This window comes from Primulina eburnea, chromosome 12, assembly GCF_022965805.1.
Source record: "Primulina eburnea isolate SZY01 chromosome 12, ASM2296580v1, whole genome shotgun sequence".
Taxonomy (NCBI): domain Eukaryota; kingdom Viridiplantae; phylum Streptophyta; class Magnoliopsida; order Lamiales; family Gesneriaceae; genus Primulina; species Primulina eburnea.
The window spans coordinates 10939469-10956500 of NC_133112.1; the positions used below are offsets into that span (position 1 = coordinate 10939469).

General features: G+C 36.1%; 1 non-coding gene across 1 annotated transcript; it reads right to left on the reverse strand.

The window, feature by feature from the left end:
• Positions 1-12005: 12005 nt before the first annotated feature.
• On the reverse strand, positions 12006-12107 carry LOC140808565 (U6 spliceosomal RNA). Its single transcript, XR_012112981.1, has one exon. It is a non-coding gene; the product is annotated as a U6 spliceosomal RNA (small nuclear RNA).
• Between the last annotated feature and the right edge of the window lie 4925 nt (positions 12108-17032).

A 17032-nucleotide genomic window follows, 5' to 3' on the forward strand; every position in this document is an offset into this window, starting at 1 on the left:
CAGAGGCACACGCATCTCCGTATTCTATCCATCCAGGAGGTACCAAGATGTATAAGGATCTCCAGCTTTTGTATTGGTGGCCAGGGATGAAGAGAGACATCCGCAGATTTGTATCTGAGTGCCTCACTTGTCAGCAGGTGAAGGCAGAGCATCAGAGGCCAGCAGGTATGCTTAAGCCACTCCCCATCCTAGAGTGGAAATGGGAGAACATTATTATGGACTTTGTCGTTGGGTTACCTAAGTCAGTCAGAGGGTCTAATTCTATTTGGGTTATAGTGGACCGACTCACTAAGTCAGCGCATTTTCTGCCAGTGAAGACGACTTTCTCCATGACGCAGTATGCGGAGCTTTATATTAGGGAGATAGTTCGTTTGCATGGTTTCCCAGTTTCGATTGTGTCCGACAGGGACCCAAGGTTTACATCGTCCTTCTGGAAGAGCTTACATGCAGCTATGGGGACGAAGTTGCTTTTTAGTACAACTTTTCACCCGCAGACAGATGGCCAGTCTGAGCGAGTGATACAGATTTTAGAGGACTTGCTAAGAGCTTGCATGATTGATTTTCAGGGATCATGGGAGTCTAGACTACCTCTAGTGGAGTTCACATACAACAATAGCTTCCAATCATCAATTGGTATGGCCCCCTATGAGGCGTTGTATGGAAGGAAGTGCAGATCACCAGTTCATTGGGATGAAGTTGGTGAGAGAGCAGAATTTGGTCCAGAGATAGTTAAGCAGACTGCAGACGTGGTGGTCAAGATTCGTGACAGAATGAAGACTGCCCAAAGTCGTCAGAAGAGTTATGCTGATAAGAGGAGGAGAGATCTCGAATTTGCCATTGGTGACCACGTATTCGTCAAAATAGCACCCATGAAGGGTGTTATGAGATTTGGAAAGAGAGGCAAGTTGAGTCCGAGGTTTATTGGGCCGTTTGAGATTTTGGACAGAGTTGGAACACTAGCCTATCGTGTTGCCCTTCCGCCAAATCTGGCCGGGGTACACAATGTGTTCCACGTCTCGATGCTAAGGAAGTACCTAGCCAATCCTTCGCATATCCTGAGTTATGAGCCGTTACAGTTGGCTCCAGACCTGTCCTTTGAGGAGAGACCGGTCCAAATCCTAGACAGGCAAGAGCGTAGGCTTCGGAACAAAGTGACTAAGCTAGTCAAAGTCCGGTGGCTCAACCAATCAGTGGAAGAGGCCACATAGGAGTCCGAAGCAGATATGAGACTTCGCTACCCGGAGTTGTTCGGTAAGATTTAATTTCGAGGACGAAATTTTTATAAGTGGGGGAGGAACTGTAGTGCCCAAATTCAGTACACGTATAACCTGTGCATTCATTTTATTATTAAATCATTTGATTAATTTTAAATGAGTTTTTGCCATGCATAAGAACTGTAGTGCCCAAATTCAGTACACGTATAACCTGTGCATTCATTTTATTATTAAATCGTTTGATTAATTTTAAATGAGTTTTTGCCATGCATAATTTATGAAAAATGCATTATTTTAAATTAATCATGTTCATTGTGATGCACGTTAAAATGTTTTTTCGAGTTTCATGTTTCAGGCGACTATTCGAAGCGGGATCGAGGAAAAGACCGGTGACGATGTTGGTAATTTAAAATATGGTATTTTATTTTAAGTTGAGGATGAGGCATTTTAATAAGTTATTAAGTTTTAATATTTTAAAACATTATTATGTAGTTAGTGATTTAAGAGTTTAAAATTTTTAAAATTGGTGTGTAATCATTTTAATTGTAGAGTTTGATTAAATTAGTGAGTGTTAACTTTAAATTAGTATTTTAATTAGTTAATTTAGCACTAAATTTCTCCTAATTAAATCACACACACGTTTTCTACACTCACACACACTAAACACGTTTCTACACACACTAAAACACACAACACACACCTACAAGTTTATTTTCAGATTTTAAAAAGAAAACCTAGGGTTCTTGTGAAAGAAACGGCCGCCCCCTCCTCTGAATTATTCCAGCATATTTTCGTGTGTTTTCTTCAAGGATTTTTAGCACCACGTTCGTCCCGGATCGAGCCTCGCACCGTCTCCGCTTCGGTATCGTCGTCACGGTATTTTTAATATCAAAAGGCACGTATAATCTGTTCTTTCTGCATCGATCTTGTCATAGTATGCGTCGTGTTATTTTATGCGTGAAAATCCATGTGTGACGTTCGTCGTTTGAGCGGAAAATAGTTTGAATGCGTTTGAAATACTTTTTAGATCTTAAATCTCGTAACTCACTGTTCTGTTGAAAACTGCGATTTTTCTGTCGGATATTTTGAGAAAACTTTCAACTAGAAATGTGTAGAACATTTTCGATGCCTTCGATTTGATATAAAATTCGAGATTTTTGGATGAAAATTGAGTGAGTTATCATGTTTTTTGTCGGACTGCTCAAACTGCGTTTTCAGAAAAGTTATGATATGGATGTATCCTTGAAGTTTAATTGTTGCAGGCTTCGTTGGGGATCGACAGGTGATCGTTGCTGCGTATAGGTACCTTGTTTATGTTGTTTGGGACGGTCACTAATGATTCGTTTCGTGTCAATAGGCACTAAGTTGAATCAAGAGTCATAGGAAGAAAACCTTGTGCCGAATTTTGAGTTGTGTCGTTGTCATTGATGGTTAACTGCTCTTGGGGAAATTTTAATGTTTACTTGGGTTGGTATAATTCCTTAGGGTCCTAGGAATGACTCGGGGGTGTCGGTTTATGGTCCGTACAATCGGGTCTAGTCGAGTAAGCAAAAACCCGTACAGAATTTCCGAAGATTTACTTCTCCCGCAGGTACACGGACCCACGGACGGACCCTGACACGGGGTCCGTGCCTTTGTTCCCTCAGCAGTGCCAAGTTCCCGAGGGTACACGGACTCCCACACGGACCCATGCACGGGGTCCGTACCCCTCTCCTTTCTGAGTGTTCCCTTCATAGTATCTACACGGACCCTGACCCGGACTCATAGACGGGGTCCGTGCCTTTACTTTTCGACACACACACCATGCAGTATCTACACGGACCTAAGCCCGGACCAAGGCACGAGGTCCAGTGTCCTCCTATTTTTGGGATACATTATTTCATCACTTAGGATTCGATTTGAGATTGTATGCTAAGGTTTAATATGATGCTTTCAAGGTCGAGTCATGGGAAAACTTAGAACGTCCTAAGTATTGATTGAGCTTAGGAGTAAGTATGATTTCTACGTCTAAGTTATGCCAGTTAAGTATGCAAGTTCATGTTAGTATGTTGCAGCAACGGCCCCGTTCGAAGTCCAACGAATCCCTCAACACCAAGTAAGTATGTTGACGTGCAAGAAAATATTTTAAGTTTTTGAGGTATGCTAAATGTCTTGTGACCAAATTATGAATGGGTTTGGAAGTCGGTGAGCGTGGCTGAGGACCTCTCCACCCCGTTAAATTATGAACGGGTTAGATCATGGTTGAGAAGCGTTAAATTATGAACGGGGACCAACCAGCCCGTTAAATTATGAACGGGGATCTCATGTATGTGGCAGTGGATACGTCCCTGTCAGCCCAGTACTGTAGTTTGTCTGATCAGGCGGTTTATTATGTATGGGTCACTTGCTTTGAAACATCCTCTACGCAAAATGATGAAAGTTATGTATGTTCAAGTATGCAGCATGCTTAAGAAAAGTTTATGTTGATGGCACGTCTAAGTATGTATGTACGTATGTTCCAGTTTTAATACGCAAGTCAAGTTTTAAGTATGTATGCCCTATTTTAAAGTTGCATGTGATTTTATTATGTACTACTCGTTACTACCAGTTTATATGTGTTGAGTCTTTAGACTCACTAGACTTGATCGATGCAGGTGAGTATGTTGATGAGGAGACAGGAGGTGGCGACCAAGGGGCAGGCTTGGACTGAGCGGGAGGCTAACCCGAGGACCGCAAAGTTTTTGTTTTTACGCAAATGTTAATTTACTCTGATTTCTTGGTCCGAGGGAAATACTTTGAGCGAAACTTTTGTGATCAAATTTTATTGTAGTACTTTGAACCGCCATGTCTTATGGGGGACTTGGTTGAGATATTTTTATGGAAAACTTTGAATGTTATTTTATGTTTAAGAAAATTTTTAATTTTTCCGCAAATTTTTAAGTATGAAAATACGGTACGTTACAGCTTTTGTGTGAGGATATAATTGAGATGTACACTGTAAATGATACATTTCTCAAACACATCCACTCACACATATACAAGAGAGTTGAACTTCAAATATTAGATGAGCGACTTCATAGAAAGACGTAAAACAATGTGTTTTTAATCTTTGCATATGAGACATTAAACAATATGCAGATTGTGAGGTGTTTGTAATCTTGAATGCTAAGAGTTCTAGTGGGGTGATGCCCTTCTGGATCGGCTTTGTACAAAGAGTTGTATGAATCAAAGTCTTCTAATGAATACTTCCAAAGGAGAATGAGGGTTGACATAGGAGTTGTTAATCTCCTAACATCTACAAACAAATTCATGTCTATTTATTTATTGCATTTATTTATCATTTCCATTGTTTTAAATATGAATTGTTGAAGTATTTTATGTGTTCTTCAAATATCAAATATTGCATATCAAGTGTTTGATAAAATTCTTCAACCAAATGTTTTTACTCATTCAACTTTCATATATTTTAAATATTGTACAAAATGTTTAATCGGTTTCAAAGAAGAATTATTTCGAGTGTATTACACTTGATTAACAAACCAAACTCGACTTAATTCATCGATATTCAATATTTCAAGAACCGAGCTTACTTAGTTCAATGATTATCCCCCGAATAGATCCTAAAAGATTTTTGATCTCAGACTCACTTTCCTAGTCTTATCTAGCTCAGTAAGTCGAACCTTTCTTAGCTTTTAATCTTGGGGGTTTTTTCTTTTTAATCTTTTCCCCTCCCCCTTCAAACATGTCCCATTACCCCTCTGCACAATTAGGAACTCCCTCCCGAGCCACTCTCCAAGTAGAATCTTCTATCCTCGCTCAAATTGGAGGGCCTTTCTCCGAAAGAACTTAATCCCCGACTCTCAAGGAAATAGCTACCCAAGCCATAGTCCGATAATATATTGATCTCCCTAGTAGTTTTACTCTAGATCATATCCCTTGGTTACACCAAACGGGACTAATACTCAATGGCCACAAAAATTTTGGTCCCAACACCCGCACCCTCCTCCGAAGGGCTTTGTGACCTTCTACAAGGATCATGTAGGCGGTGGTATCTGAATCCTCTACACTCCTTCTGCCTTCAAAGTAGATTTTTCTCGGTCCATCTAGGCCAACTTGCCCCAAAGACCTTTAGGATTTTAACTAGTGCCTTTTTTTGTGTGCTTCCAATCTTTATACTTTCTCTAAGTTGCCCTTTTTTTTGTATCGTTTTCTTGTACCCAATGTGTAATGGAAGTTTTAAAATTTTATTTTGACATTCAAAATCAGGCTTGTACCCAACTTATGTTTTTCCATAATGGACTAAACCCCTATGTTCTCTTTGAAAACAAAGAAAATACGTCTTTATTGCCTTTGAGAAATTATAGAAGCTAAGTATTAATTTATTTCTCTAGGATGGTAGCCATCTTCACATATCTACCCTCCTCTACTTCCATTGTCTCAGCCTCTCCGTCAGCCAGTATTTGTACATCACTACATCCCTCATATTTGGAACCTTCCTCGTCTATTAGGCTTAACTCTCTTCGGGCCATTTACCTTACTCTTTCACCTCAATCGTGTAACTTCTCCAAGATGTACCTTGATCTCCACATAGTACTTCTACTTGCTTTCCAACTAGGATCTTTACCTTTTGATGGTACGTGGAAGCCACAGCTTGGAAATGTTTCATTGCAGGCGGCCCCATGATTCCATTGCAAGAGGAGAAGCATCGACCACTGTAATAAAACCATCTTAGTATCTTAGTAATATCAACTTCTCATGGAGAGGCAAAGGCAGAGATAGTCTAATGGTCGAATGGCGTGCCCTATAAATTTTGTACAAGTGCGTCGAGATTGGCTCCTTATGATATCCCTCCAACGACATTTTGTGCAGAACCCTTTTGACTAACACATTTAATGAACTACCCGAATCGGTGAACACTCATGCCATATATTAGTTCACGATGGCTACTGTGACAACTAGGGGTGTCGACATGTGGAGTCACAATGCCCTAAAGGTCCATGGGACCAAATATCAAGATGGGTTCGGTGGACTCATTAGCGTCTTTGGATATTTGAAAACTTTCTATCCTTCTGCCATCGGTTTTCCGAGTTCGCCCCAAATCTTCATCAGTGGCGCTCCCCTTGAGATCATGTAGATCATTACTCTGGTTTGTAAGTGTGGCAGCTCCTGCTCCCAAAGTATATAATGAGCCCGAAGTTCGCCACCACCTCTTCTACCTCCTTGTCGCAGCAAAGGTGGGAACTGCACTCGATTGCCTTGGAAACATATATCTCAAAAGTAGTTCGGAGATTTAGGTTCTCCAATGCAAACAAATCCCCTTGGCTTCCCTCCTTTCCTTTCCCTTGGCTGACCCACATGTACTTGCATGACCCTTTCTGTGCCCATAGGAAAAGGGACTTGGGCGCAGAAGGGCGACCATGCTCTCTCTCCTCAATCTTCCTTTTTTCATCCTTTTTTGCTCTTTGTCTCCTTTTTTCCCCTGCTTCCACTGGAATAATTTTCTCGCTCTTACTTTTTTATGCATTCTTCCAAATTAACATATTTTTTCACCCTTTCTAGAAGCTCGTCAAAGGTATAGAGGGACTTTTTACTAGATATTTTAATAATTCGCCACCTTGGAGGTCCTGGGCAAAGGAATTGATCATGACAACTAGAATGGCAGAAGGTAATTCGAAGGCCGCTATGTAAACATGTTGAACTGAGATCTCCTATGGATTTTATGGAAACAGGCTCCAGCGTGTTGAACAATTGTTGAGTTGATCGCACAGAGTGTTAAAGAATAAATTACACTTGATGTCATCAGAATATCATTTTAAAAGAGCGGCATTCTCAAACCTTTCCTAAAGCTCTTCTGGGTCGGTACTTCGTTCTACTCGCCAATGTTTGGCTTTAAAAAACCAGGCAGGAATTTTTTTTGTAGGACCACTACAAGAAAATATGCCTTCAACAACACTTTAAAGACAATGGTTTTATTGAAAAACCGTTGTGTTTTTACTTTTAACAAAAGCTTTAACAAAAATCGTTGTGGATTAGCGCGTTTTTTGGACAAACCACAATGGTTTCTGTTAAAACCGTTGTGGATTAGCGTGTTTTTTGGACAAACGACAACAGTTTTAGAAAATCGTTGTGGATTAGTGTGTTTTTTGGAGAAACGACAATGATTTTAGTTAATTAGCGACAATTTTATAGAATAGCTATGGTTTTAATAAAACCGTCGCAATTTTAAAATAGCGATAGTTTAAAACCATCGCAATTTTAAAATAGCGATACTTTAAACAAAAATCGTCGCCCTTTCCTTAACCATCGCTAATAGCAACAATTTAATAAATTTGTGACAGTTTTTGCTTAATAGCAACGGTTTAATAAACTAACGTCGCTAATAGCGACGGTTTTACCAAAAATCATCACAAATTGTTTATAAATACTCGCGTTTTCAGTCCATTTTTCTTCACACCTTCCACATCTATGATAAATCTTTCTCTCTTAGACGAATTTAGTTTCGATTTAGGGTAAGTTTTTTTGCTTCATTACTTGATAAATTTCTATGTTTTAGTTAAGATCATGAATATTATCAGCTTAGAAAGATTGTAAGTTTTTTTGTTAGATTTATTTAATTATAAAAGTAATTTTTTTTATTTACTTAAAAATTTAGAGACTGATTATGCCTAAACCATCGACGGTTTAGTTAAAAAAAAGGTCGCTAATTAAAAAACCGTGACGTCATAACTTAAACCGTCGATAATTAGCGACATATTAGTCAAAAACTGTTGCTAATTTTAGCGACGATATATCATAAACCGTCTCTATCTCTTCCTCATCGCAAGTTTAGGGGTTAGTGATGATATCATGACTTTGTGATGCTTCTTGGTTTTCCTTCATTATTTCAAATGGTATGCTCTCACCAAAAGAGGGTTAAGAAACTTTATTTTCCCTCATCCCCTTTCCACAGTTTTAGTGATAAACTTAGGTAGATGGGCTAAACTCATTCCCTTGATCGTGGCTCCCAATTACGGTTCATTTTTCTAATCAAATCTTGATCAAACTGTATATTTTCTCTGACTCCCTTTTCTTCTGGCCACCTCTACGTCTCGCTCAGATTTCCTAGAGACGACACTAAGTGATGCTCACTGAGAAAATAAGGTGTATAATTTTTAAGGAAAGTGGTAGGTTTATGATGATTAAGACCAAGCTGTGGCACTGAACAGTGACCCAAACACACCTGAAATCACGAAGAAAAATGTTAAAGGAAGTGGTTGGTTGTGGTATATAGCGTATCCCATCATACGAGAGATAAGGACAAGAGCTAACCCCCGAAGCCAGTTTGGTATCAATCACTTTCGATCTATGAGACGAACTCGGATACTTCCCCAACCTTTAATCGAGAATTGATCCTTATCTTTATCAAATAATGAAATTCTCATAGCCTTCCTTACTTGCGGATTCAAATAGTACAGATCCTAAACGATTATACTTTCCATTTAAATTTTTCTTCCCCCAGCTCATCATATCAAGTTGATACATTGCCAGATCTAGTGAAAATAAAAGGTAAGGCAGGTTGTCCCTAAGAATTAGCTGGTGAACTCCGACCTCCTCGTACTTCACCATTTTCTCTTGTGTGCCTATCTTCAGGCGATCTCTGAGCTCCTCAAGGTAGTTTGATAGGACATCCCATCGAGTTTGATGTTGGATCTCAGTTTTCTCGTGCCCAAACGCAGTGGAAGTTTTAAAAAATTTTAGATCTTGACATTCAAGATATATTTGTTTGCGTACTAGTATTCAAGATATATTTGTTTGAGCACTCGTATGGTTTCAATAATTAAACATACATAGGATGTTCAAAACTTTTACCTCTGGTGAAGGATTCACAAGGATCCAAATATTCCGGGATTAGCGGAGATAGCTCTTGATGTATTTCCTACGAACTTCCTTCGAGGCTCCTTTTTCTTCAATCCTTTTATCAAGTCCACGACTGGAAGATTTGTTCCTCTTTCAAATAGCACTATAATATTTGGAAGAAATTTCATTGTTGGAGATTAAAAACTAAAGGCGGCTCAAACCAAAATTCTTTGACGGAGGCCAAAAACTTTTTGAGAGATAGGAGAGTGATTTTCGAAATTATGGTGTCATATGGAGGCTAGGGTTTAAGTCTCTACTTAAATAAAACCCTCATGACCTAATTACCATAATACAACATTTGAGCTTTTTAATTAATATTAATGGACTTGATTAATTAATTGGACTACTCCAACTAATTTAATCAATTAATCAAAGTTTATTAATAACTTTAATTATTTATTATATTGGACTTGTACTCATATAAGGGTGTGTTTGGTTGAGTGGATTAAATAATGATAGATTAATAGTCAAATATTTATCGTTAAAATTTTAAGATATATTAATAATCATTTTGACCCGATTTAAGATCCAAATTTATTAATAAAATAGTTATCCATAAAATTGGATCTTAAATCGGGTCAAAATGATTACTAAAACAACTTAAAATTTTAACGATAAATATTTGACTATTAATCTATCCTTATTTAATCCACTCAACCAAACGCATCCTAAGATCATTAATCATACTTCTCACTATGTTTAATTTAATATTTAATAAATCAACTTTTGAGTTTAATAAACTAAATCATCAAATTTTATAAATTCAGCTTCTTGAATTTATTCACTCTAAATTTTATAAATTCAACCTTTTGAATTTACTATATAGCTAGCCATGGGTACACAACTTTTTGTAATTCAGGACATAATCATTTATTCGGGCTTATCCTTAATTTGTCTCATTCTAGGTATCAACAATGGATCATGAGAATGTCATAGATCATATTCCTGATTAAACCTATCGAATCATGGTAAGAGCGTCTAGTAGTATCGTCCCACGATTCTCTAGGTATCATTGATAGTATCTGTAAGAATCAGTCGATTATGATTAACGTACAGTACAGTCCGTTCATCTCATATATCTCGATCGAATCTGTAAACGTTGGTTCATCGAAGGTTGCATAATAATTCGATAACTATGTAACACATCTTTGAGAATAAATACTGGCATCGCATGTATAATTGGAGAACTCCTTCTCTAACGTACATCTCATACTATGGCTAGAGATTTCATGCACTATTATCTCATCAAATCACATATAATATCCACACCGGTAGGTGAGCGGTGCTTTCTCGAATACAATGCACTGGCTCCTACATGTGTCGCAACTGTACTCAATCTCTCCATCCTATGACCCTCATGGAGTCCGTAAACGAGTCAAAGCACAACCTTAGCATATAGAGCCTCGGTGTTGTCCTGAGTCGTAAGGACTAATGGTGTAAGCACAAACATATCCTCTCGATTAATGATAACCACTTGGAAAATCCGAGGGAGGGCGATTCTGTATAATCATCATATGACTATCCATCTGCATGTTTGGGTATCTCTATGCCCTTACCAAGAAATACGGTATAAAACATCACATATGCTAGTCTCGAGCTCAAACGACTTTTATCCACGTTTTAAGCAGCTGAATCGACTAGGAACGAATTTAGATCATACAGTGTTTACAAATGAGTTTCAACATTGAATTACGATTCATTTGTATTAGATTATAATCAAGGTCTTTATCTATGTATTTCAATTGGGTGTAGAGATAAAGAAATATTAAACCATGAACTAATAATTTATATTAAAATAAAGATTGTTTATCACAACTTAGTCAATAAATTCATTAGTCAACAGGTGGCTTACAAGACATCTTCTCCAACATTTGAGTCTTGTGGTTGAATTAAAACATTAGGCATGGGCCTATAAGGCCGACCTCACGCTCGATATCAACGATTAGATTTAAACTATATTTTTCTTTTTTTCATTGTACTAAAATATGCTAGATTAAACGTGCTTATCATTTCATATGATTCAATTTAGTAGTAACAAATATTAAAAAAAAATCATGTAATTAGAACTAAATTTAACTATCAATAACTTTACCTTAAATTTTTTTTTTAAATGAACTACAAAAACATTAATTCGGGAAGTCCCGAGATACAATATTTACCTTAATTATTATAACTTAACTTCAATAATTTATATCTCATACATTATATACATATTGGCAGTTACAAGTTACGTAATAAAACTTCCACACATAATTTTGGAATACGCGTGTCCTATAATAAATCTAAAGTGATATCTTATTCAAAAATAGATATTATGTGCATGGAATGAACGATTGGCGGGCTTTGAGGCGGCGACGCATTTGCGTCAGCTGTTACCAACCACAGTCAAATAATGTGTGCGTTACAAGGCGCACGTGTTTTTTTTTGCTTCGGAAACTCAAAAGTGGGCTGCATTTTTTAATTATATTATAAATAATGCATATAATATTAGGATTTTAATACGATAAAACTTTACTTTTTTTAATAGCGAATGGTATGTTGGGAAAAAAGAGAATAGATAAAGAGTATCCTTTAATTTATAATTAGTGATGTTATTCAAATGTTGCGAATTAATTTGTCTAATTTTTTTAATTAACGATATTTTTTTTTGTGCTAAGTCGGATTAGTTATTTTAATTTGTTTTAATAAGTTATGGTAGTTTGTAATTATATTAATTACAATTTAGTTGATGGCAGCTTTTTGTATATTCAAGTCAATAATATTTATATTTTTTATTTGGTATTTTATTCTTTTTGTTTTATTATGGCGTTTGATAAATGAAAACTGGAAATGAATGACGCTTTGAGAACTTAAACGAATAGATTATTCTTACATAGAAAATGTATATTGTGTTGGGCTTATATGCTGTGTTATGCTTTGTAAATGAACCATTTCTCGATTTATGTGTGTCATCCTTGCGCAAAGCCATTCTAATCTTCTATGTATCGTTCCAATTTCATCGATATCCACGAAGGGACATTGTAAATGAACCAAATATGGCATGGTTTTGCCAAATTGTTGCCAAACTGACTATTTTTACTTCTTTTTTTATTTTACAGAGTAATAAGCTTACCTAATAAATTTAGAAAAGAAAAATGAGTAAGATTTTTGTGAGACATTCTCACATGTTTATAATTGTTAGACGGGTTGACATTATCTATAAGTATCATTAATAATAATATTTTTGGCATATATTGAGTTGGGTAAGATTGGAGATTTGTATCACAAAATTGACTCGTAAGCAGGGGCGGAGCCACATGCTCCTTTAGTCCGGGCAGAGCCATATTTTTGGCTCCGCCACTGCCCGTAAGAACGTCTCACGTGAGTTTTTTTTGAGAAAAATTAATTCTACTCACAAAGACAAGGCATTTATTCGAATCCTTCTATTAATAGTTTTTTTGCAACAGTTAATATTATTTATGGATACGGTGCTATGCACATATAAGAAAAAGGATCAATCATATTGGATAATAAGAATAAGAAATGAATGACGATTATTCTGCATATTAATTATCTGATCAATCCTAGAATAGTTAACTTTAATTTTTTCCACGAAAAACATGAAGAAGACTTATCATATGCTATATTTGGCACAGAACCAATCCAATGGGATACCTAGAATCCTTAGTCCAATTTTGTGTGGCTTTCCAAATTTTTGAGCTTATTTTATTTTTATTTTCGTGTTTTTTAGAATACATATTACGCACGACTCACCATGTGAATTATTCGCAACATTTTTTGGTCATAAAAAATATGACAATTCAAATGGATCATATGTGTCAAATATGGTGTGAATTTTGAAACAAACAAAAAAAATATGACTATCGATCATATGATAAAATTATCGGACACCAGCGAATGTGATGCATGCGAATTTGACATCAGTAATGACGAAAATGGTATTCCATTCTTTAATTTCCAATAAAATTATATTCCGTGTCTACACAATAAGCCCCGATTTTCTTTGTAGTTTGAATGGACTGAACCCATATAGTCAAACAGGTCCTTTTCTAGGATATAGGTGTTTTCGGTGTTCGAGTTTAGGGAAGAGATTATTATAATTGGATCTCGAAAATAAAATGTTGTGTCAAACTTGAAACTTTATTGTCAAATATAATATAAGTCATTGACAAAAGTATTTTCGTTTATATTAAACTAATAGTGTACTCTTTCATTATAATTTTGATTATATATAATATCGGACCGAGGGTAGTGTTTGTCGTTTTTACCAAAAGCTACAACATGTTGTAATGATATAACTCAAACTTTTTACACAGTATAACAGTTCAAACGTCACGTTTCGATTACTCTATTTGGCAGGGACAATTATTAATGACAACATATAGATAACGATTGAACTGATTAGATACGTCCTGAACTATACTTTTGAATATTTGATTGAGAAGCAATTCATTTGCCAGCATATAATGAGTTATCAACCAAATTCGAAGGCAAGAATAGTCTCAATCGAAAATTATGACATTACTATGATTAAAAAAAATATGACATTTTTTCTAGTGGATGCATGGTTGACCCGATTGTGATTACTTTGGAGCTCTCAGTCTATGAATCATAGATAAATAATTTCCCACAATTAAATATATATGTTGAACTTAAGATATTTTTGGAAACAAAGAATGAGACATTAATTGATTATATATTCTTATATACATATTGATTTATTATCATCTTGTATGATACAATTTTTTTTATCTTATACCACAAATCGGCTATGCCTAAAAGTATTTGCAAGTGATTAGCTTACTTCTGGCCAAGGGTTTTTTTTTTAAAATTATTTTTATTTTATTTTTTAATATCTTTTGGGAATTAAATTACTTTACATGCAGATGTCATAACCGTGTTTGCTATGTGTGGATTGTTCAATTAGCTTCATGTATTCAATAGTAAAGAGAAAGTTCCAAATTTTCAAAGTTGCTTTGCAAAGACCATTTCGGTCAATTTCGTTCTAGAAATTGATGTTAAAAAAAATATATTATATAGTTTGGGTAAATAATACGTTAGTATATGATTATCACAATACTATAAGGCATTGTTTGGTGTGCATGATAAGGGGAGATTGATTGTTAATCATTCACTTATCATGTGTTTGGTGTGCATGATTAAGATTATGATAGGCCCGTTCAGCCCGCACCCGACCCGCACATATGTATTATTATCCTCATGTGGGTGATTATATAATCCTTTGGGGGAGAAGGGATTATGTTTAATTAATTTAAATTTTTCTTTAATATTTTAAAGTTTAAAATAATTATAGATTCAAAACATTTAATAATATTTAAATATAATTTTTAATTTGACTAATATTATAAATAATTTAATTATTATTGATCATATTTTTTATTATTATATTATTTTTAACTGTAATATTATAATTTTTATTAATCATTTTTTATTATTCAAATTTGTATTAATACTTTAATTATCACAATAAATGCATATTTATATTATTATCAAAATTTAATTATTTTTTATAATATTAATCGGGTTTTTAGTTTTTTTTTTCGAAAATTGGAATTAATGAAAATTTAATAATTAATATGATATTTAAATTTTATTTATAATTTTTTAAACCAATTAATTCTAGATATTTTATTTATTTATTCAATCATTTTAAGAATATATTACTAACTAATATATGATGAAGGCATTTTAGTAAATAGTTAACAAAAATAATCAAGAAAGTTAAACTCATACCAAACATCATATAATTTATCATAATGTATTGTGTATCCTTACTTTTTATTTTATAATCACTATTATTATATATCATTTACTTATCCTATCACACGAACCAAACGGTGCCTAATAATATGGATCGTACAAGAAGCTGCAACATTTAGGCCAGTAAATTGAGGAAAAATTAGATTATCTCCAAATTCACTATGAGAAAAAGGACTTTTTACTTCAAACATTATCCAAAGTAGTAGAATTTTTATTACCAACTAGACGTATATGAAATAAAAAAATATTTTTTTTACTTCGCCTAAAAATGAAGTAATGAGCCATAAAAAGCGAAGTATTTTACTGATCCAACCAGCAAAAACAAATTCGAAACTGGGCCAATTCCGAAGTAAAAAACATCTTTTACTTCATCAGTTTTGTTGATTACCGAAGCAAATTGCTACATATTATTTCATAGGTAACATTGTTTGAAAAAGTAAAAAACGTCTTTTACAGCATCATATTAGTTAATTACCGAAGCGCAAGGGTCGATCCAGCGGCTCGGATTTTTTCGAGTCAATTTTTTTTTTTTTACATAGAGGTGGGCCCGGATTACTCATATGGAGTGATCCGGGCCGTTCATTGCCCGTGCAGGCAGTAGGTTGAAACAAACCTTATGGTGAAGTCAAATGTTGCATTTACTTCTATTTTTTTCGTCAAATAGTGAAGTTATTAATTGTATATGACTTCAGCAATGTTTATGATACCCCCATAAGGATCCGAGTCCTCGTCGACCCGGTTTGTTCCTTGGATAGCCCAGATCACATTTCGATAAGCCAGTTACTTTCCCGAGGACCCGGGTAAATCTTCTCTTCCCGGGCAATCATCATAAACCCGGGCTCTCTATCAACCACCAGGGAACTCTACTACCCAGGCCACCTCGAGAATTGCACCACACTCGAGTATGATTGATACATTCCGTCTAATCTGTCAGAACAACTTGGACTTGGAGTGTCCCGGAAGTTATCAGAAGATAGGGTATGAGCAGCCGAATTGCCATACTTAGTAGCTGACACTAGAATCGAGGTACCTACTCCATTTCTAACTATAAATAGCAGGTATTAATGTCATTTACATATTTTGAAATCTTTGAACTCTAAGCATTATACATATTTTCTCTCAAATATTACTTGTGTTCATCTTCAACCTGCTGACTTTAGTATCGGAGTGGCTACGTCGGACACCCCTCCGGCACCCATTCACGAGTTCTTTTGATTGTTTGCAGGTGTTATCACAGCCATTATCCTCACTCAAAGTTCCCAAACATTATAAATTGTTGACTGATCCGTTGGAGCTTCTTACCCGGCTCACCCATTTCAGTGAGATCAAATCATTGGCGCCGTCTGTGGGAAACTTGAGTTCAAGACGTTGATATGGCTCGTACCAGAAGAACTAATCAAGATAATTCCCGAGCCCAGGAAGATGGAGGGCAAGCTTCGAGACAAGTTGAGGTCAATAATATCGGGCCAAATCTCATCACTATGACCCCGGAAGGGTTGAAGAATATTGTATCTGTTGCCGTAAAGCAAGCTATGGCCATGAATAAGTTTCTCAACATGTTACCCCACCTGGGAACAGACATGAGCGAGAGCAGGAGCAAGAGCAAGAAGTGAGGGAGGAAGAGGAGGTAGGGGAGAGGACGAGGAGTCCAGCACCGGGTCCAAATCTCCCACTGTGGCAGAGGAGTTGGTAAAGCTGAGACAAAAGATGAAGGTGCTAGAAGGACAATTGGAGAATCGGGGCACTTCCCGAGTAGTTGCCAGGGGATGCCCGTTTGCTGAGGCCATTGTCCGGGAACCTCTTCCCGGGAATTTTAAGTCTGCCAAAATAAAAGACTATGATGGCAACGCAGACCCTGAGGAACACTTGGCCAGATTCGAGAACATGGCCATGATGCACTGTTACACTAACAGAATAAAGTGTAAAGTGTTCCACACAATGCTGGTGGATTCAGCCCAGAGATGGTTCGAGGGATTGTCCCCTCAAACCATACATTCCTTCAAGGACTTTCAAAAGGTGTTATCACACCATTTTAGCAGCAGCAAAGAGTACAAAAAGACTGCTTTCAGTCTTTTCGAGGTCAAGCAGAGCCCGGAAGAGAGCTTAAGGGCTTAAATCAGGAGATTCAACAGAGTGGCTTTGGATGTCCCCACTTGTGCCAC